General features: G+C 33.7%; 1 pseudogene; it reads left to right on the forward strand.

Moving 5' to 3' along the window:
- The first annotated feature begins 2730 nt into the window (after positions 1–2730).
- LOC148600555 (uncharacterized) overlaps positions 2731–24574 on the forward strand; it is a 42763-nt pseudogene continuing 20919 nt past the window's right edge.

The raw sequence follows: 24574 nt of genomic DNA on the forward strand, positions 1-24574 counted from the left end.
TAATCCAGGGACAAAGACTGGACATGGAAAACAGACATAGACAACAAAGAACATAAAGCAACTAAAATCATACATATTAAGTAACAAAAGCAAATAAGCAACTCGATTCCACTAAAAACTGGAAGCATGGAACAGGTGCACCAGTAGGCTAAGTGTCCTTTGCTTTTCTAGAAACACCCGCCGAGTTGCTCATAAAAAGTCAAGTTCAGGGTAGACGAAAGAGGAAGGGAAAACTATGACACGTTGAACAAATCAATTTTCATTGTGAAGATGGATACTCCGTAGCGATCACCAGTTCATGAGGACGACCATAAAACCTCTGAAATAATGATTTTAATCTTGTAGCAACATAATCCTGTTTTAGAGGCCTATTTGTAAATATTCTAGCGTGATAAAAAAAACATAGGTTTTAATGCTATCTTATTCTGATAATGGTCTTGAACAGATTTTCTCCGAAAGATCTTTCGAATGTTTCAGGATCCACATTGAAATAATACCACTACGGGGTAAAAAGTGTTGTGGTAGGACTGCAGACTCTCTTTGGCAGCTGTGAGTATAGAAGTTAAAAGCTTTGAAAGATGTTTGGTAGTACATTTTGCAGATCCAGCTATGTGTCTTTGTTTGAATGGATTTTTGTGGAATTTAGGAATCCAGTACATACACGGTAAATCACAATCACCGTCCTCGGTAGAGAGACAAAAAGAAGATAGCACTGATTTATGGCTTTCCCCAATCCCGTCTTTGGAGACTGTGGTAACAGTATAGGTCTTATCATTACTATTATTTTCTACGTCTACCTCTGGTAATACTGCTGGTACGAAAACATATTTATCATGTATAGTAGACAATGTTTTTGCTACATCAAGGTCTTTGAAAACTGATGTAGCATTGGCACTCATTGGCCTACTTAACTTTCATTTGTTTCAAAATTAGAGACCTCACGGCCTTTAGTTCATGAAGTGAGGCTGTTTATCATTAAGTCAGTATAGTTTAGCCGACAGAACACCCCCTTGTCGGATGCCACGAAAAATTGACACCAATCGGATAGATGTCCTCCAAACAAGATCAGTTTACATGTACATATTGTCAAGGACTATTTTGTCCCTTATACCCTTTTTACACGACGGATGTGATTGAAAATTCGGATATTGAGTGTAAATCTGAATACATGTATGGTGACTCAGTTTGTTGACAAGTTTGGTTCAATCCGTTTGGCTGTGTTTGAGTCGATATACAGACCAGATTATAAGAAGGAAAAGAAGAGGAAACCGACCAACATATGTCAACCCAATCCGTTTAGGAAATAAAATTAACAAAATTATTTCATAACGACAGGACTATTGAAATACAAAATGTATGACAAAAAAGAATAAAGTTTCTCTGCAAATTCCTTTGAGTGTGTCAACGTTCTATTTGCACTATTGAAGATATCTTCAGTTTAGTCACAATAAATCATCCGTGTAATCTACACCGACATGTTTTCTGATACTTGTCCCTGAATTACATTCTTTTGATCCCCGCAATAACCTTGGTTCCCTTGATTACCATTGTACTTGTAATTGTCGAAAAGTGTCGGATATTAGAAAAGGATACAAGGGGTTGGTATACACTTGTGTTGAAAAATTGTGTTGAACTTTGGCAAAATAAGGCTAAAAAGGAACAAGTGCTAGCTTGAAAACGCCACTTTTTATATTTCTTGGTCAGTATCCCGCTTTTTTCAGGATTTGCCGTGAAGCACATCATATGGGTTTATTTATCGTGGTTACTATTCTTCGTTCCAACCTTTCAAATATATTAGACAGGATAATATCTTCATCTGTCAACTGAGGGAACAAATCCTCCACCCTGGTGGACTAAAAAGACACAGGCTGTCCGCGATTTTCTGTCGGTGGAGAAGTTTCGGATATTGTGACGGATTTTGCATTTGTTCTTCTATGGACGCATGTCCTGACAACTGACAACCCCCTAAAAACAAACCGACACATTAGCGCTCGGGTGACATTCTATCATATACAAATATATGTGTTATCTTTTTTTTTTATTTTGTTCTTTTTTTTCTTGTTTCTGGTGATTTTAGTTTTTGTTTAGGCGATTTTATTATTTATTTGTTCTATCCTTAAAGTTAACGGTTGACTGCTACTGCCATTAATGTTCCCTCTCTAGTATTAAAATGTAGCTACATTGAGTGTTTTCTATATTATTGTCGTATTGATTTTTTTTCGGTTAAGTGTTTGTATCGGGCACATTATGGCGAAACAACATACCAACTATTAACCACCTAATCCCAAGTTGAGTGAACGACAAACATGCAGTATATAAACCAATTCGATATACTGAAAGTTACCAAAACTTTATATCAAAGGTTAAAGTTCACAAATACAGCACAGCTTGTGGCATTACATCGAGTGGCCCTGGCCATAGTTGAAGAGAACACTATTACGGACAGATAGACAGCTCACTCCTCCATCGATAGGGAGGTATATACTTTAATAAATTCTTCTCTGTAGTATATTGATATCCTGTTATTTATCAAATCACTATAGTACTAAATCTCAAACCCCCTCTTTCCCTCTAGGCCAGTAAGCACCCCCCTTTTCGGAACATGTACAATTTAAACCAAATTCCTTATCAATTAAAATGTTATGTTGTACTGGAGCAATGGATGCAGCGCTTATGAACCACGTGATCAAACGGTGTAAATACTTTCAAAATATGACCTGCTATGTGGTTTTTAACATCTTTGTTTTGAACCACTCCTTTTAATACATTTTGTATTAACACACAATATCTTTGTGATTTTAATATTTTCGTGAAAGTGAAGTTTAGAGTATTATTTTCGTCAATAACGAAGAACAGAAGAAATTTTCAGAATGTGAGTATTATAAAATCAATATTTTCATACAAATGTATCCGAATATAAAAGGGTCGGGGGGGGGGGGGATTTGATGGCCTGGTCACCCTTCTGAAACTAAACGTACTCAGAATGCAATAGACAAGTATTCAGCATATGTACTTAGGATGATGCATATTTCTTTCCTTTTATTCTTGATGAAGAATTTTGTCATGGGTCGCATCGAAAGATGTTATACATGTAATCAATGTCGGTCACTATTGCATGCATCTTAGAAGAAGAAGATGATGATGATAACGAAGAAGCAGGAGAAGAATATCGAATGTTTCTGTTCCAATCAACGACAGTCACAAAACAGGACAATTATGATTAAGTCACTCGGGGAACGATAAATGTAATTTACCATATATTACGTACATGGGTAAATCATTAATTTCAAATCACAATATGAATTTGTACAAGTATACCCAAATACTAAAGGGCGGGCGGGGCGGGGGTAAGAAAATCAGTTTTGAAGTAACTTATTAATAGTATATATTCTATTTGTACATACTGTACAGTATTTATCAAATTGAATACTATGAATTTGTTAGTATATCAAACACACCAGTCTCGTTCCACAACTGTTAAAAAGGCGTCGATATCTAGTATTTGTGTTTTACAGCTCTGGATTTTTGACAACACCAACAAACAAAATTAAAGTGGTGTATAGGGCATAATTTGTCTGTCTGTCTGCCTGCCATAAAATATTTTACAGGAAGGCTTTGCACCATATTTAGAGATGTATGTAGTTATAAAATATATATGATAATTTATGCCAGGCCACTGTACAGATGGGGGAGTGGGTATTCTAACCTTGAGGTACTTCATTTGTAAGGTTGCTCACAGTATTTCTAGTTTTCATTTTTCTTCATAGTGTGTTCATATGCACTGTCAACTAGTAAAAAATCTAGAATAATAGTGAATATCGTTATTGTACTTTAATTTATTTTTTGAACTCTGATTGATTGATTGAATATTGTGGTTTAACATGAAATGATGACGATGAAATGAAAAAAAGTGATGGGACACAAGTGTAATACGGTCGGCAAACCTTGATTACCACAAGATAAAAGGGAGGGATGGGTAGGGTAGGGCAATTTAGCCTCCTGTGGCGGAGCACAAAGGTTCCCCCTATCGAATACCACAGCAGGGTTCTTAAACGTGCGAGGAACGCACAATAGTTAAGAGTCAAATTGTATAAATCTGTATGAAATCGTAGTTCATGGTTCTATGTAGCAAAAGGAGAAATTGGCTGCATGGGTAGATTTTTGGTGTTATATGACATGCAGTTTGTATAGAAATAGAGTCGAAATGTGACCAAAAGCATTTTCATGATAGTTAACAACCTATACCTAATTACAATCAAGTTTTCAATTTTGGATACATTCAAATTTCATGGCCAATAAGTAAAAATTAAATTATTTATTCACTTTTTAAACCCATACCATCCACAAGCAATATTTGAAGATATAGAGTAGTACTGTGTTAGTCCATGTAATCTTGTACAATTTCATATATAACAATATTGTCAAAATTTTATCCTATGTTAAACATTTAAGAATAATCCAGATCCAGAACTACATCAAGCTTGAAACTTTCCCCGGGATATCCCATCGACCTCTCTGTATCGAGCTGTGTCCAACGAAACATGCTATTCTATTGCTAAAACTAACAGCTATAGTACATGTATTTAGATGTTCGATTTAATTTATGGCCCTCTTTTGCAGCGAATTATTTTGTTACGTATCGAGCTCTGAAATAAAACTTTATTTGATCTAGTCAGGTGTTCCCAAGCACTGCCTTGAGGATATTTGATTTTGTTGGGAAGGGGTAATTAGATTTTAGGTTTATCACCAACTATTTCTTTTGCAAGTTTGGTGACTTTTAATGTACTACTTTCAAGAATACGAACGTGAAACATAAAGTTGAAGTGATTCTTCAAGGTTCTTTATCTTGGGCCACGCCCTCCACAAAAATGATAAAAAAGAAATAATACCATACGAGACAGATCTAGTGCGTGTAATACACGATCTGACACCTCATCAGTTTTCGTAGTGATTTTGGGTCAGCTAGTGCCTGAACTGTGTACATTGGAATTTATCGTGTTGATAACTGCCTTTATGTGTAAGTCGATGTTATCAAATTTTGACGCCCTTCCTTTTTGAATAGTAGCGAGATTTTATATTATAACCCCCCCTCTCCCCCCCCAAAAAAAAACAAAAACAAAAACAAAAAAAAAAAAAACACACACACACACACACACACATATATATATATATATATATATATATATATATATACATATTGAGATTTTGTATTTTCGGTGTCTCTGAAAGTCGACTGATTAAAAAAAAATTCAGTTTTTCTGTCAAAATTAGGTGTCAATACGGCGACCACTCTCAGCAAAAAGTTTAGTCTCTAAAATAGTATCTCAAGTTTTAACTTTAAGTAAAACTATATTATAGATCTTTATAGATTTGTACCACTGTTGGTCCATACCACGAGGTCCTTACACGCACCTCTAAAGATCTAACGTTTCAAAAAAGTGTCAGAATTAGAATTTTCATAAACTTTGTATTAATATTGTATTTCTTATTCTATACTACCACTTTTTAAAAAAAAGTTTCGGTCAATTTTCCAAGCATTCTATCACTTCTTCAAATCCACGAAGAGCTGTTTCAAATTTAAATGTTGTGTCCATACTGACTTGTCCCAACTGTAAAAAGTAGGCCAAGCGGCACCCTTCTTATATTTTGTTATTAAGTACTGTCCATGGGTGTATCTGGTATATTCGGTGTTTCTAAAAGTAATGAAGAGTAGATCTGAACGGCAACATCTTCTGTTAGATCTCAAGTTTGGTATCCGGATCGTAGTTTCTTTAGATTTGGTCTATGACATCACTTTAGATTGACAAAATGCACTAAATCACTCGAATAATCAATTTATTCAGCATTTTCATTTTATAAAATGTTTGTCATCAGGCGAGAGAAAGGAGGCATACCCTCTTGAAGGCCACTCCCCTAAAGCTTCGAATCTGGATCCGTCTCTACTCATTCAAATATTTAACTTGTCTTATTTATTGTGTCTGCATATTCTCAGTGATAACATGGTATGTATATATATAAGGGTCTGGAAAATCCCAACGACGTTAGAACTGTCAAAATTGCGATTTTGGTCGTTCTCTTCGCGGGACTCGAAATCGTACCGCTCTGACATCTTATGACAACACAGCCTGCACAAAGTCCAGCGCCCTAGACCACTCGGCCAGCTAGGCTATATAAAATTACAGCTTTTGCTGGCCGGGTCATTCCTCCTCGTAGGAATAACCTAGGGATGTAACTTGGTACACGATGTATTGTAATAAAAATAATATAACTAAAAAAATTCTAGTTACATATGTAAAACCCATTAATCAAATAAAAGAAAACATATGCAAGAAATGATAAATAAAGAATCAACGACAACGCAAAAGAAGTCTAAAAGCATATAAACAAATAAAAGTCTGAAAAAGGCAAGTATCACATATGAATTAACAATTCTGGATGCTTGTCTGATTAAAAGTGTATTAAGATTATTCTTCAACGCAGACAGTGATTCAACACTTCGAACGTCTAAAATGGGAAGTCATTCCATACAACGGCGGCCTCTCGATCAAATAGTCTTTCTCCGTATGTTTTCGACTTAACTACTGGCTTTACTGATCGTAGAGTTCTTGCTGGCTTTGAAACACTGAGAAGCTGGATCAATTAACTTGTCTGCCAACAATCCTTGTATAAAAATATGTATAAGGATTGTTGAATCCTTTCAAAATAATGCTGTCAATGTACCAACTAAGAGAGTATTTCTTAGTATTATTCTTAAAATTGTAACATATGATTTTTTTTATGAAGCGCTTGTATATAGACTGGCGCTTCATGATCATGCTGTAGTGATTTGAAAACATATAGTAAAATGTGTATATTGTATAACTGATACGACAATTATGTCTCTGCTTCAGTTAAAAATTTGAGATGATCGTTGTATTTTGAACAGATCGGCAAAAAATTAGTTATTATTCATTATTTAATGTATGATGTACGTGGTTTCCAATGACTTCTCGTTTTTCCCCGTATTACATTTCACTCGCGATACGAGAAAGTAAACTGAGCGATTTTTTTTTACCAGAGACAGTCACGATAATATACAACGTCTCTGACTTTATATAAACATATACAAACTTAATCCTAAATTGTTAGATTATTGGTCAATTGATAAAATATTTAAAATACCGAGTAGCGATGCGATGTTCGAATAGGTCTCTGTTCAAACGCACCGCTTTTCGTGTTGCTCAGAAAGTAGACTTAAAACGTCATGTAACGACAACACCTAAGATTTAAGACTGTTTCATTTGGAACTTTGTATTCTCTGAAGGCTTGAAGCATATCATGTTATACTATTCAAAACGCGATGTTTGAAGTGCGATCAAGATTTGTTTATTTTGAAAATTGTACATGCGGTACCGATGATTACATACTGCATGAGATTGGTGCTAGTCGTACCCGGACTAGTAAATAAGTAGCTTGATGTTGGCAACAATGCAGTAGATAGCTAGGAACGAATTTTCCTCTTAAAAGTATGTATTTTGCATGCCTTTGATACTATCTATAATACAACTTACTGACTCAAAACACAGTCTTGAACTAAGATACTTTTTATTTTGTACACACACACGTGCAACCAGGCGATACAAAATTAATTTCTTGCTCTTGAGCCACAGGGACTTGCTCGCGGTCAATAATGGGGGTTTACTATCAAAGGCAACGCCACTATCAAATATCATTCCGTGTTGCTGTTTGATGGTGGGTTGCAATTTGATAATTGACTGGGAACAAGTCCCTGTGCTTGGGCTTGGTTCTCGGGCATACCCTCAAGCACTTAGATCTATTTCAGTCAATGAAAGAGTTTACACACATAAACAAATTGATTTATCTATTTATTGATTTGTCAATAATTAATCCTTAATATCAATAATTCATTTATTAATATCAATAAATGAATTATTGATATCAAGAAATAATTTATAGATATCATTGAATGGGGAATAAATTCCACAACGGCTTGCCATACTAGGGGAGCATGTGGATAGTAAAACCCTGTCATTGATAGAACTTGTACAGTGGTGGATCCAGGAGGGGGGGGGTGGGCTTAGAAAACAAATTGTTGAAAACTTATGTTATTGTGCAAGTCATAAATATTGAAACGAATCTGTTAAATGTTCATGAAAATTAAATTAGTTTCCTTTTATTAACTAATTAATCATGATTTATAATTAGGGAATTTGAATTTTCTGCGCCTATTGGCACCACCATGATCGGTTGAGCTGTGACATCACAAAGTCGATTTGTGAAGTTAAAATAAATAGGTAATATATTATGATGTCTGAAGAAATCCTAAATTTTATGACTTTTCCCCTATAATTTTAACCAAAAATAAACAGAAGAAGAGATTGAGGCACACAATGTTATCAAATGTCAGACAACATTGACGAACTACGGTATTATGAATAGAAGACTAGAATGTCTGAGGAAAATCTAGTGGCTACTTCCAAAGAATGTTTGTGTTGCCAGTCAAATCACTTTTAGAGTATTTCTTGTTTATCATTCATGCACTGGTAAGCTTGACAAGACAACATATTTTGGTGATTAGATTAACAGGATTGTAGAAATATTCTTTGTTTACATATCATTTGCATGCAGTACTTGTATCAGTTCCAAACCAACTTAGTGACGTCATGAGCCAATTGGAAGCTATCAGTATAAAATCAATAAAGTCTGCCTATGATCTTTCTTCTGATAGGAAAGTTCTGCAAGATGGCTATCCACACGTAATTCATAGATTTCGAACTTTGCATAGCCTTGAACATTTTATAAAAATGCATTTTGCATTAAAGGTTATTTATTTTTGTTTACGTGGGTATAATTTACCATAAAAGCCTAATTTAATGTAATGGTGGTCTTTCCCTTTAAATCATGAAAAACACTCACTTCATGATACTCAATGATGATCTTGTCAAGAAATTTTTTTTTGGGCCCCCTTACCTAAAACTCTGGATTCGCCACTGACAAGTGTTTCACTGCTTCTGTTCTCAGGTCTACCAGTTTGTTAGGTTGCGGATCCAGGATTTCAGGCCAGGGGGTACAAGAGCTGTCAAGGGTCTTTAGACCTTTTGAGTGAGTTGTGGGGTTTAGGGGCAAAGCCACTAAGAGCTGTATAGATTTTTTTTCGATTCAAAATACTTCATGCATTTTTGTGGCCTTCCTTCACTTGAATTGTACCACTCCATTATACTTTTTGAAGCTGTTTTTTTTTGTTTTTTGTTTTGATTTTTTCATAAAATATTAGGTACTAGTTTTGAAATAACATTTAGAACATATGCCAGAATGATCTCAGATTACAGTTTTTAACAGGCAAAACATCAACTTCTAATTTTTGATAGAAAAAACCTGAAATATTGAGTTAGTATGACAGCAACAGGGGTTGAAAATAACTTTGTTTTAGCTAGGTAGCCCAATGGACTTTTTGATTGATAGGTAATCCTAAAAATTATCTTGTCTGTAGGTATAGTAAAATTTTAAGAGTGAATTTAGGTACATGTACATAATGTAGCATGACCAATTTTTTTCCCATTTGGTAGTATTCCAAGAATGGGGAAGTGATTCCAATCCCATGAAACAAAAGTAAGTTATCCAGCATTATAAGCCCAACAGATGTATTCTTTCTTTATGTTTATAGGACTTGGATATTTTGCCAACAAGGCACAAGGCCCAAACAAAAGAAAACTAAGAGAAAAAATAGGGTACAGATGTATGTATAGTTTAGGAAATAATTTTGTATTTTAAAAATATTTTACATTGACTTAATGGGAAAACATTCTGGAAATTAGCACATTGAGTTCCGGGAAATTAAAATACTTTTTTTTTGTGGTGGGGGAGGTGGGGGTAGTGGGTGGGGGGCTTGATCCAGGAACTAAATGACTGTGGAATTTATGAACCAATATTTACTTGCAGAATTTCCTGTCAGGATTTTTTTTGTGTATGGAATAAGCATGGTTTATTTTGATACAGCTATTCACACAAAGTCTTTTTACATTCACTTTGAGTGTGGATGCTGTTGACCATTCTTCCTTTTTATACAACTGCAAATAAATTGTGGTTGTATATTGGTATGGCGCTGTCATCATGGTTTTCATCTAAAAACATGGCTGCCGTTACTAAAAATAGAACATAGGGTCAGACAGTAGTTTTTCACATATATCTCCTAAACTGTTAGGTTTATCCAAATTCTATCAGTAATTAAAATGATCCATATTATTAGGAGTTTAGGACTACAAAAGTCTTCAGACTCCTTGTAAGAGTTATTGCCCTTAAAAGGGGAAAAATGACCTATTTATTAATAGTTTTTAGTCAATATCTTGAAAACTATGATAGGTTAAAAGACTCTTTCAATTGTTGAAAAGATCTTGTGATAAGTCCTACCAAAGACTTCTTGAGTCAAAATTGTTGGACAACTTCTTGTTTAATGTATTGCCTTTGAAAGGCAGAATTCAACAAGGTGAGGATTCAGGCTCCTGGGAGCCTCTTGTTGTGTAAAGTTTTGCATAAGTCATACTTCGCTTTTGTGGGAGCATTTATGTAGATTGATTGCTAGAATGTTGTCATTGGCAAAGCCTGCGGCTATTACGGATGTGGTAAAGTTTCTGTAAGTTCATCATTCAAGGTGCGAAAAATGCTTCACATTAAGAAACATATATAATGGAAGCTCTTTGGTGACCAAGATTGGTGACCAGAAATTAAAAAAAAATTACAGAAACACTGTGGAAAAAATGACCTGGTGATTTTTCAATTAAAAAAAAAAAAAACAACCTGGCAGGTTGAAAGATACCCATTTGCAAGAGGGAAAAGCAAGACCGATTTTTCTTTGGCCTTAGGGGCCTGAAACTAGAAATCTCATATAAATTTTCCAATAAGGTGCCATAGACTAGGATTCATTTTATGTATTGTGACTTGAGCCTAGTAAGAATAATGGGTGCAGTTAGAGGCAAGAAATCAGTATTTTTTCTGACTTGAGTCCTAAAAGGAATTGATTTTTGAAATTGAAACACAATTTTCAAAGCTGTGTCAAGTTTGAATGGTGTGTCCATACTTACCCAAATTGTTCATATTTTGACCTCTGTGGTCATATTAAGCTGTGCCCTGGAAATATTTTATTTCTCGAGAAGCATTATATCTGTCCAATTAATTAATATGATTAGATTAATATTTTTGCTATTTTCTGAACCAATTCTCTGAAAATATAACAAAAGAAATTTATTTGCATAATACAACTATCTAATGATAACTTGAGCCCTGTGCAGGTCCGGGTGTCAAAAGAAAAGGCCTGCAGCAGCTCTAAGCTTGTCGTAAAAGGTGACTAAATTATGCTCAGAAACCTAGCCAGGGGCTAGGCACTCTGCCCATAGAGCAACTGGGTTGTGGCCCCATGTGATGTAATGGGGTACCCCTGACGTGTTACATGTTAAGGTTGTCAGGCTATGATACGAAAAACCTGACCGCAAACCATAGTGGTGCACCGTGTTGGGAAAGACGCCATGTTCCTCGCAGGTTAAAGACCCTGCTGTGGTATTCGATAGGAATAGGAACCTATTGCCTGACCCTACTTACCCCTACCCTTTTCTAGTGGCAATCAAAATTTGTCGACCCTGTTATCCTTGTGTCCCATCCATTTTTTTCATTTGATCATCATCATTTCATGTTCATTTTATCATCTATTTCATGTTCATTGCCTGATTATAGCTGAAATATTGTTGCTTGGGCGTTAAACCCCAATAATCAATCAATCAATGACTTGACCCTGGTACTACATGTATATTGTTAATTATAGTTTTGCCTGTGGTTTATTTCAGTGTTACATCAAGGCAGAGACAAACTGCTTGTTTATCCATGAACTTTCACCAAATTCCTTGCATTGTTTAGTGTTCTCTTGACTATTTCATAGCTGAGGCAGTTTACATTTAAAATAACTTCATCAGTATGTATATAGTCCCAAGCTATGCCATTGCCATATGCATATATAAATGTATATTGGATATTGTGATTTGGATGTCAAGCATAACTTTCCAGATTCACTTACAGTTACTGAACTGGTCTGTGCAACAAAAATTGCAATCTGTCATCTATTACTGATCAGAAACCGATTGGTCAGGGTTCGCATCATGTGACCACAAAGCAGTCAATATATTTTGCAGATTTCATTGTTTCCTTTGTCAATTTTACACATATTTACATAATGCAACATATTTAAACATCAGTTTATACTTTTTTTATGTTTGGTTTATTTCTAACAGATCATCTGTCAATTTACATCACAAAATTGTGATCAGATCAATGTGTTTATGTACATTGTACATGTGCATACTTGTTAAGAACTAAATGTACATGTATATATAACAGCATACATACAGATTTACTGGTACAAATGCATATAGTTGTCTAAATTAATGTTCATGATGCATGTAAAGAAAAGAGTTTCTAAATTTGTAGAAAGCCAACTTATATTAAGTAACATGAAAATGTGGGAGCTTGAAGTCACAAATACATTGTACATGTACATGTACATGTACATGTATATGTAAGAACATGATTTGGTTGGTTACTTTAAGAGTCAGTATGCCTTGAACCATAGTTCTAGACATTTATTCTTCATAGGGCTCTGAAAGTATGGTTCACTAGATTAATACTAAGCAAGCTGCACAATTGTTCCTTTCTCCAACAATATTCTGTACATAAATGCTACTATTTAGCAATTTGATTTGTTAACCAGTTATATAGAAAGTTTTGTTGATTCTAGATATTAGAAAATATAAATCAAAGACTGAAGTTTTCAAACTGGCTAATCCTCAAATATTCTATGTCACAGATTTTGACTTGCTTTCAACATCTAAAAAGACACAAATGCGATGTGCTCTAAAATTGGGTGACTTTCGCTAGAATCTTGCTTCCTCTCATAAGATTACTCTTTTGTAACCGTGATGACTGAAAAGTTTCTCAATCAAAGCAACTGGTTACCAGGAAATGCGAGTAATGTTTTTGTTCCACAAGTTTCTCTCAAATTTTTAGCGATCTTTAGGTGACATGATTTTGACCAGGGAACCAGATAAGGAACCATATTAAAAAACTAGCAATGACTGTATATTGATATTGGGGCCCTGATAATGTTTATGACCTTTAATGTCAATTGTAAGGAGAGCCTGTGTCTAAGTAATATTACATTAAATTTAGTGTTAACTGATCATTTCGTCTTTTACTGTAATCTTCCCATTCTCATACAAGCAAAAATCACACGTAGAATGCCTGTATGATATTTAAGCGGTACATTTTGATCTCATATGATCTTGTATGAAGTTAGAGTTGACGATTTTACGTCACTGATCAGCTGCATAATAAAGTGTAGTTTTATATAATTAAGCAAATCCAATGCGAATGTTAACTAGTGAAGTGGAAGAAGACTTATAAAGATTTAAGAATGTTGGATGATCAAGTTTACATGTATGTACAGAAAATAGAAAATGTGAATATTTTTTGTTTTGCTCTAGATACCTTATATTTATTTTACATCATGGTATATACAAGAAATAAATATATACATCTAAACAGATAACATGTACACTATTTAGTTTTTTATACATGTCATGATTACCAAAATCCTGGAGAAAATATTCTTTGTTTTTCCCAAATTTTTATGATTACAAATACTAATGCTTGTACAAATACTTTTATTAGCTCCAACATAATTACAGTAATTATACCCCCTGTGAACATAGTTACAAAAATGTGAAACGTGATAGATTAAATATGCTTCAGCAAACAACTTCAATATCTATATACATGTACTATAATAACATTAGTCAGGTAGCTCAGAAAACTATTCAGTTTGATAAATTATCATGTCATGCTTGCAATGCATTCATGTTAAAAATAGTTTTTACTGCTAGATTAATTCTTAAATTGTGTGACTAACAGTCTATGAATAGATATATTCAGATTTTACTTGTTTTGGTTGAATGACATGGACCTATATATACCCCTGTAACAAGTGTTTGAAATGCCAATTCTTTCAGCAACAACAGTATTTGTTTTCTAAATAGAATTGTTGAACTTGTGTATGTGGTTTCATATAATCTTTTAGAAGAAGTTTGCACTTATAATTGTCAAAAGAAATTGCCTTCTTAAAACCCAGTTATGAGATCACTTGGTGGATATGAAAACATTCCCGTCAAATAAAGAAAGATTTTCAAATGACACTGCTGTACCAACTATATATGACATAGTGAAGCACTCCATAGCTTTTTAGGAAGCTAGTTAATACTTTTTTTTCTGTATATTTCCAACTTTACCATTTTTTTACACTGTTTTGTACTCAAACTTGACACAGTCTAATTTAGTAGAACAATTAGGTGAAACTTGATGGTTTCGAGTGTGGGTAGTAAAGCATTCATATGTAAATATGTGCAATACTCAAGGAAATAAAGAGGTGTAAAATAAAAGCTTTAATCTGTCCAGCTTCGACAATTTGCACATTTCTTAAGCACTATAAAATACAGGTTGAGTTCAATTGTCAGTTAAATCTAAAATGCGCTTTTTGAGCTATGTCTTTTTAAATCATATATGTATGTAAATTATACCAATGTGGCCTGGTATGTTTTAATTCCCATTAGATGCCCTTAGATTTTTGTTTTTTTTTTTTACAACAATACCAATTCTTTTCCTGACTGTTTTAATGTGCCTGATATTTTGGAGAAGACTTTTGACAGGTAAATTACAGAAGGCACTCAAAATTTTTCATGAAAATTGTTTTTTTTCATTATGTTACCATAGCTACAGATTTTTATGATAAAATATAAAAGCCTATCTATCATTTTCCTGGATCTCCATAATGTAGGAATTTAAGAGTAATCAAGGGAACCAAGATTTAGTGGAAATCAAAAGAATGTAATCTAGGGACAAAGACTAGACATGGAAAAGAGACATACACTACAAAGATCATAAAGTAACTTAAATCATACATCTAAGTAACAAATGCAAATGAGCAACTCGGACTCCACTGAAAACTGTTAGCAGGGACCAGGTGCACGGGTAGGATATGCATCCTCTGTTTTTTATAGAAACACCTGCCGAGTTGTTCATAAAAATTCAAGTCCAGGGTAGACACACAAGGAACGGAAAACTATGACCTGATTATAGGATCAGGCCAAACAATATTCTTTCTTTTGGATCAGATCAGCTCATAAGAGTGGAGGAATAGGCCAGCAAGTAAAGGAGTACAATTTGTTCCCATCGGAATGCCAACCGTTTGTTGAAAAACACGTCCATCTCCTGGATTTGCTTAGAGTGTCTCTGTATAACTTCATTGGACACAAATTGACACAAAATTGTTTGTAGTGACCTATCTATTGAGTGCAACAAAAGGCAGTTTGTCATGTATCAGCTATTAAAAATAGGAAAGAAAGAAAATGGAACGCTTATGTCCTGTTTTGGATAACAAATAGTGCTACTCTACTTGCAGACATATTCCTTCACTCTTATGAGGCTGATCTGATCCAAAAGAAGGAACATCGTTTAGCTAGATCCTTTAATCTCAGTTTTCCCTATACAGATGACATATTATTGTTCAACAATTCTAGTTTTAGAAATTTTTTACATCATATTTACACCAAAGAACTTGAGATAAATGATACTGTGAAGTCAGCCTCATATCTTGACCTGCACTTAAGAGACAAAACTATACGACAAACACAATGACTTTTCATTCCATATAGTCAGCTATACTTTCACCTGTGGCAACATCCCTTCAGCACCTGTGTATGGAATGTACGTTATGCTAGAGTGCCATAACTATGCAGACTTTTATCACACTTGACATCTGAAGCAAGGTTTTATTGCTGCAAGATGGAATTTTATCACTACTGAAGTTTTATGTTTGTCATCAAAAACTTGTGATCATTACAGTGTATCCATATGCACTGCAAAAACTGATTTGTTTAAGGTGTCATAGTTTTCCTTCCTCTTTCGCCTACCCTGGACTTGACTTTTTATGAGCAACTTGGAGGGTGTTTCTGGACAAGCGGAGGATGCTAACCTTACTGGTGCACTTAGTCCATGCTCCCAGTTTTTAGTGGAGTCCAAGTTGCTAAATTACTTTTGTTCCTTAGTATGTATTATTTTGGTTGTGTTATAATCTTTGTTGTGTATGTCTGTTTTCCATATCTGGTCTTTGTCCCTGGATTACATTCTTTTGATTTCTACTTACTCTTGGTTCCCTTGATTATTCTTGTATGTTTCGGCCATTTATTTGGATATTTCTGTTTAAACTTTTATTTTTCATTCTTCAGTATTTGTTCGCTGATATTTCAACAGTTTACACAATATCTGCAGCTATCATATCACATGCTGTCAATATCAACAAAAGTTACGGTATTTAATTTCAACATAATAACAAACAAGCCTATTGGTGATTTTTTTTTTAATGAACATATTGATATCTTGAGCATACATATACTACATTGTAATTTTTCATTTTGATTTCAGGGAAAGGAGAAGTGCAAGATTAAACAAAGTAAATAATAAAACTGTGAGTTAACTTAATTTACAATTCCTAATGATTAGTAAACAGGTCTTTTTTTTATGCAATCCACCAAGTGTTACTTTTGTTGTTATGAATTTAACTAATTTTTTGTACAATAGTTAAAGAAAGATGATTATTCAACTACTGATCCCTATGAAATTGTATTAAAAGGTTCTACACTACCAATTGTTAGAAAATTGATATTAGATTATGTCCCAAAACTTGACATGTGAAAGAATTTTCACTGTGCCTGTCTCATTAGAACACAGTTTACAGTTTTCATATTTAATATTCCAGAAACATTTTGATTTTAATGTTTGTCAAAGCTTTTACATGGGTTGAAGATGTGCATATTGTCAGGATTTTGACTTTCATATTTTTGGTATTCTTAAAGGTGAACTTTTATTGAATCAGTTTTTTCTTTTAATTCCTGTTTGCCATAGGTCAATACAAATTTAATGTGTGCATCTCCTATAATGAACAATTTGATTATTTTTTCAGGCTCACATTTTTAGCATATTGAACAGAGGAATTTATGAACACACTTTGCTTACTTTATAACTAAAAACTTATTAAGCCAATATTATTTAATTTTGCAGTGTTATATATACATACATAATGAAGATGTGCATCTTGACAAATATATGTCATGAAACTTTACCTATGGAACTTTTGTAAGTACTTGGGTAATTTGTAATCCACACTGTAGTTTTGAACATGTTTAAGTGTTTATATACCTATACATATTTTAGATACTTTGTGACAATGTGTCCATAAATAAAAAGTGGTGCATAAGTTGAGACAAAATCCTATAGGTTTTGTTTTTTTTTTCACTATCCAGGATTCCTGTCTGTATTTTATACCCCCACTCCTAAGGCGAGAGTGGAATACTGTTTTACCCTTGTCTGTGTTTCTATCCCTAACAAGTTTTTTTTCACAGTTTTCTCAGCAACTTTCTATTAGAATGCTATATTGCAGTATCCTTTTTTCAGAAAAATACCACAACTTCCTGTTCACTGATGACTTTGTTAATTTTTTTTACTTTAAATTTTGGAAGTTGAATTTTTTATTGCACTTTTACTCATCATAAAGGGGCTAGAAGTTTAATGCATTCTTTTTGTGGGTATGCCATATTGTAGGATATTTTTTTGAAAAAAATGACCACTTCCTATGCACCAAGGTTTTTAAAATTTTTTTTATTGTATCGTGATTGAAAATGGGGTTTCACGAGTGATCTAATTGATAGGTATTACACAATAAACAACAGGAATTATGAGTAAAAGAGGTGTTACTGTTATACAGTGTCATCTTACATTAATTTTTTAAAAAGTAAATTTCAAACTTGAATGAATGAGGAAAATTATTTTTTTGTAATTGGGCTATTAATTATATCAATTACAAGTAAAAAGCTCCCAGGTGACCATCTATGATTATTTAGACAGTCAGTATATTCTGTTGGAGTGTAAGGTGTTAGTCAAATTCCCAACCAGACATTTTGGCTGTCAAAATAATTATAGACAGTCTCAAGGGATTTTGATCAAGTTTTATAGGAAGGTTCGATGACATATGTAGATGTGCATAAAGAAATAGAATTAATGTCAAGAGGATTCCAAAGGGAGATAATCTAAATTAAGGGTTTTACATGATAAGTGAAACTCTTGTACTGCTCAAGGGATTTTGTAACAATATTATAGGAAGCTTGGGTATCGTATCTAGATGTGCATGAAGGAATATAGTTAGTGTTGAATGATGCCAAAAGAAGATAATCCAACAAAAGTTCATTTAAGTCCATTTGAAACGGGGGTATTCTCTTTGTAGGCTTGTTAAAAGTATTTCTAGTTAGGCACTGCAGAGATAAAAAATAGCAGTCCCCTAGTAGTCCACGGTAACGGGAATTTGAGCTACCTTACTCTTGGGTAAAATTTAGTTAAACATATAGGAAAAATAGAAAGTATTAAACAAAAGTACGGTCTGGAGACTATTGGTGTCAGAACATTTAGTGACAATATAGACATTGAAGCTGTTATTTCCGAAGAACAGAGAACATCTGTCCAAACATTTCAGTAGGTTTTTAGTGTCCAAGTGCTGACATTTCGCAAGTTTGATTGCAAATAATGAACTCACACTGGCCTTCGCCATAGTGTTTTTATGGTGATAATGGGTCTCCACATGGGAGAGCAATTTAAATACAATAAAATGCAAATTGGTGAAGGAAAACGCCGAAATTCCAGATTTTTTTTTTGGCGACGCCATAAAAAAGATGGGGTCAGGGGTCACAAACTAAGGTTGGTCGGGTTATCGGAAACACAAATTTTTTTTTAGGCCTTAGCACCCATCTAAACCTATTTCTTAACAAGTTTATATTTTTCTGTTACAGGAGCTGTTTCCTGAAAAGGAAGCAGAACATTTTATTAGAATGAAAAAAGACCGTGATGGATTAGTCGTTAAACAGATAGATGATATAATTGGTAAGTAAATATTTTGGACTCGCCTATACAAAGTTCTAAATGAGTTTATGACTTCACTTTTGGTCAATCTTTGTATGGTATGACCTTTTCTAGAGAATCCTCTCATGCGAAACCACTCTTTGAATTGTTATTCATTTTGGTCACATGATCAGCAATTTATTCTCTTTCTTTTTGAAGAATAATATCTGTATGGTATCATGTGAGATGAGGTACATGTATTAGAGTTAAAGGCTATATATTTCCCCCTACCCCATTAAAAATGGCTTACCCTATAGTAGATAATTTTTCGCAACTCACTTCTTTTGGTGTATTTTAGCTGAGTGTCTAAAAAATGCCATAATAAATTCTGCCATATATTTAACCTTGGCTAAAGTACTTAAAGCACAAACATTTTTTATTTACTTTTTGCCACAAAATCTCAAAATGTTACACCCACTGCAATAATCTGTCATGCAGTACATTGTTTTATGTTATATAGGAATCACCCCATCTGTCTGTCTGTCCATACTTCCAAAGATATCCATTATAAGTTCTTGTAACTCCTTCTAAACCCCTCATGGTATTTTGATGAAACTTTATAAATAGGTGGGGAAACAGGTGTGGATGTATATGATGGAATATAAGTACTGTCAGGCAACTCAAAAGGGAGATAATCCAAATTAAGGGTTTTATATATTAAACCTCAAAAACACAACTCCCAAATTGCACAAGGGATTTAGGTGCAGTTTTATAGGAAGGTTGGGTATCATATCTAGATGTGCATGAAGGAATATAATTACTGTTGGAGAACTCCAATGGATGATAATCCAAATTAAAGATTTTGGATGTTAAAGCCTCGTTAGCACAACTCCGCCTAAACTGCTCAAGTGATTTTGATGAAATTTTATAGCAAGGTTGGACATCATATGTAGATGTGCAAGAAGGAATCCAGTTTCTGTCTGAAGGCTCCAAATGGAGATAATTTAACTGAGGAGTTGTACATTTAACTGCATTTGAAGCAAGGGGGATTATTCACATTATTTCTAATATCATCAGGAGTAAAAGCATGTCTAGTAGCGACTTGGCTATGTCCATCATTCCTACTATCTGTGAGTTCACCCTTCTATCAGTCAAACTTTTTGGAATGTTGGCACATGTTATTAAAAAGAAACTTAACCATTTTTATGCCACCAACCACTCCATGTAGTTATACTCTTGTCCATCTGCCCATCATTCAATCATTCCGCCATTCTGTAACAAGCAGCTTTCCAGATTTATTTTCTAAAACCATTGTCATATTGAAGTCATTTTTTGTAAATAGGTGTATATTGGTATGTTGCAGATCAGGTTGTGTTTTTTTCCGGTTTGTTGATATTTGAAGGAGTTGTGCCCTTTAAATCTGAAAAATTACTGTTTGACCAGTTTTCCAGAATTTGTTTTTAAACACCTTTAGACAATGAAGTGATGTTTGTATACAGGTGTATATTGATGATTTACAGTTCCGAGTTGTATTCCTTTAAATTAGAAAAATAACTGTATGACCAGTTTTCTGGACTTTTTATCTAAACGCAGTGAGACTTTGAAGTGAATTTTTATAAACAGGTGTATGTTGATGAGTTACTGATCATGTTTAAATATTGTTCTAGTTCAATGATTTTATTTATGGTGCCTCTTGAACTTAGAAAATGTTTTCCACAAATTTATTTTTCTAAATGCCCTGAAATATTGATCAGATATTTTGTATGCAGGTTTATATTGATGAATAACACACAGAGGTTGAGTTCTGTTCTGCTTTGTTAATTTTTTATGGAGAACTGAATGTACTGCAGGTTGGGGTATTGGTGTCATGGTGACACATCTATTTTTCTTCATTTTTAGTGTCTTAAACTTAGCCATTTTTCACTTTTCCAACAGTATATGCTTTCATTAGTAGAATACTTTAAACATTTGTAACCAATAATGTAGTGTATAAATGCTTAACAAATAGATGGATGATACTTGTTTGTGTACTGACAGATATATAACTGTCACACAGGTTCAGACAATATGTAATACATTGTTCAATGTCAAAAGCACTGGATGATTTTGCTTAGGTAAAAAAATGGCTTTTGATATTTTCTATTAATTAAAGTCTTAACTGATAATTTTGGGGTTCTTTTAATGACTTGGGCTACTTTACATATAGGCAGAATGTACAAAAAAAGTACTGAAAATGAGATTTTTGAGAAGTGTTAAAAAAAATCCATGTATGTTGAATGTCAAAACAGGTAAAATTTGGTGTAATTTGATAGATTTTTCCCTTTTATAAATCATGAATTCAAGAATTAAAGAGTTTGTTACTGTTACTGTATATTGTTGTGAACCATTTCATAAAATGACTCGAAATTGTTACCTCAAAGCTTTATGAAGCTTTGATGAAGTTATCAGACTAGTACTTAAGCTCAAAAGTACACTTATTTGCATAGGACTGTGTTTAAATAGTTTATTTCTGGCTCCAAGCTTCTTTCAGTTGTTATGTTTCCCAAATGTAGTAGCTAGAGAACATATTGTTTTTGTTCTAACTTTAATCATTCTTCTTTCCCATATACTTTTGTCTATGCACTTATCAAAAACAGCCCAACTGATGGGAACCAAAGTTGGCTAAAAAATAGGACGTCATATTACTAGTCATATTGCAAGTGTTGACACCATATCCTGTATTAAACATTTACCTATAAATCACAATCCAAATTCAGATATGTAGCAAGATTAAATATTGTGTTCACATTTGCCCCAACTGTTAAATGTTTAACCTTAGTGGGTTATCCAGTGCATCAAATTTATTTGATTAAGGATTGGTTTCAGTTGGACAGAGCTAAATCTTCAAATATTAATGTGTGTTACAGGGTAAACTGGAATCAATGACAATCCAGAATCCTCCTAGGGCAAATCGGAATTCCAATTTGTCCTAGTAGAAATTGGATTCTGATTTGCATGGGTTTAAGTCCAGTACAAATCAGAATTCCAATTTCTACTAGGTCAAATTGAGATATCCTGATTTGCCCTAGGAGGATTTGGATTTCCAGATTGTCCTGACTTAAATGAGTGAACATTCGATAAAAAGTTATAATACATGTAAATAAGAAAAAACTGAAAGTGTGTTGATGTTATATAATGATAAATGTTTTAGCATTTTTTATTTAAAAAAAAGTAGTAAAGATATTTTATTGATCTCAAATTTGTTATTCCCCATGATCTGTCTTTTAATTCTTTGAATATGAGGATGATTTGATACAAAAATATGACAGGAAGAAGTTTGTCTTGTCAGGAGTTTAATATGCATTGATCTTAAAGTGTCTTGATGCTGAAAAGGGACTCAAAATGAATAAAGGAGCAAAATTCAAGCACTGGGCAATAAACAACACTAAGAAAACAACCATAAGTGAAAAGGATATGTTAACGTGTGGTAATACAGACTGTCCTGTAGTAACTAGGGATTAAATGTTCAGAGTCATGTAGGAACTAAACATTAAAACAAGTTATGGTGGAATATGTTATCCACTTATTGGCTTATTTATTGAAATCTGTTCGACATACTCTACTACAAAACCACTAAAGAAACCAGTGGCTGGAAAGCTTATTATATTCTTGTGATTAAATGTAGTTTGAATTCAGTGTTCAAACAAACTTTATAGTTTACATGTAAAATTCCAGGACAATCCAGAATCCTGACTTAAATTTCTAGTACAATTCATCTGAAATCTTCCTAGAACAATTAATTTGTTCTAGAAGAAATTGGAATTCTGATTTGTACTGGATTTAAATCAGTGTAAAGCAGAATTCCTATTTTTACTAGGAGAAATAGGAATTTTGATTTCCACCGGGAGGATTCTGCCTACTGGATTCTAATTTGCCCTGTAATACATACATGTAAAATCTGGGATAGATGTGCAGAGCAAAAACTTTGCCCTGATAAAAAAAAAATTTCAATAGAAAAGAAAATTTAACATTTTTAAAGTAAAATGGGACTTAATAAAATAAATACTTGCCATGATAAATTCTGAGTAAGTCCATCTGTGCAAGTCAAGCAGGCAGACTCCTCTATCTAAAAATATGTTACCATCATAAATTCTGATTAAATTTTAAAATTAATAAAAAACACAGAATCTAATGTAAAGCTGAATCCCATGAACCAGAAGATGCAGGAGGTAAAACAACTCTTTGAGCAGTTATCAAAGGTCTCAATGAATATAAACCCTTGGCTTTAGGATATAATGATCTTAGGTAGTGAGGAATGAAGGAATTTTCAGTTTTCAAGAAACCTGTTGATAAAACTTCCTCTAAAGGAATATTATTAAACAGTGCCCAAAATGTAGAAATAGCTCTAACATCATTGGCTTTAATGTTCAGCCAAAAAAGAGATTCTGTATTAGAAGAATTATAGGCTAATTGAATGGTCTTACAAATCCAGGTAGATATCGTTTTTGCTGATAAATCCTTAATATCTTTCTTAAAGGGAATAAATATCCTAGTACATATATTAGCTTTAGCTCTAATACTGTGGGTTCTTTTAAATAAATAAGTAAATTCTGATGGGACAAAGCAGTTTACAAGTAGAATCAATAGGCAATGAAGGTGTAACTATTGGTTGTGAACCTCTACTAGGAATCTGATTTTTGGCTAAAATAGCTGGGTCAGTTAAAAGAGTGACTAAAAATTGAACTCTGTTGAACTTTAGGCATGAATCAGAAATAGAAAGAGCATGTATTTCACTGCTTCTTCTACCTGAAGCTATTGTCAGTAGAAAACAACATTTGTATTACAAAAACTTGATATCTACTTCTCCAGCTGGTTCAAAAGGAATGGTTTTAAAAGATGATAAAACCAAACTTAAATTCCAGAAAGAAATTAAAACCTTTTGTCTAGGATTTTCAAGAGTAAAATTCTTAACCAAAAGAGAAATGTACTCATTACTACCAAAATCAGGACCACCAGGCAAGTGGATAGTTCTGGAAATAGCAGAACGATAACCTTTAATTGTTGAAGGAGACAAGTTTTTATCTTCAAAAAGATAGATAAGAAATTCAGCTAACTGCTGAACAGTAATAGTAATTTTGAGAGGATCAGTTTCTTTCTCACTACACCAGCTACTGAAGATTGTCCACTTAGCATGGTAGACAGTGTTGGTAGAGTCCCTGACTGCTTGAGAGAAATGTCTGGCTGCTCGCTCAGAAAAGCTTCTCTCCTTGAAACTATTCTAGAGAGAAGTGACGCGAAAAGATCTGGATACAGGAGACCTCCAATGAAGAGTTATTGCTTGAAACACTGATTTGAGAAGTTCCCATTCTGTATTCACTGGGGCTAGAGTTCTCGATAGAGAGTCTGCTAAGACATCGAGTTTCCCTGGAACATGACGAGCTACTAGCTGAAGCTGAAGTTGATTGCGAAGAAGGATAATTTCTTTTGCAAGAAGAAATAGCTTGAAACATTGAGTTCCCCCTAGATTTTTACGTAAGCAACAACTGTCATATTGTTGGATGCAAGAACAAGAGACTTTTTTGCAGAATAGGTTGAAATTTAGATATTTCCTGAAGAA

Source organism: Perna viridis, chromosome 13, assembly GCF_037379345.1.
Source record: "Perna viridis isolate PV_CMFRI_1.1 ecotype Kerala chromosome 13, ASM3737934v1, whole genome shotgun sequence".
Classification (NCBI taxonomy): domain Eukaryota; kingdom Metazoa; phylum Mollusca; class Bivalvia; order Mytilida; family Mytilidae; genus Perna; species Perna viridis.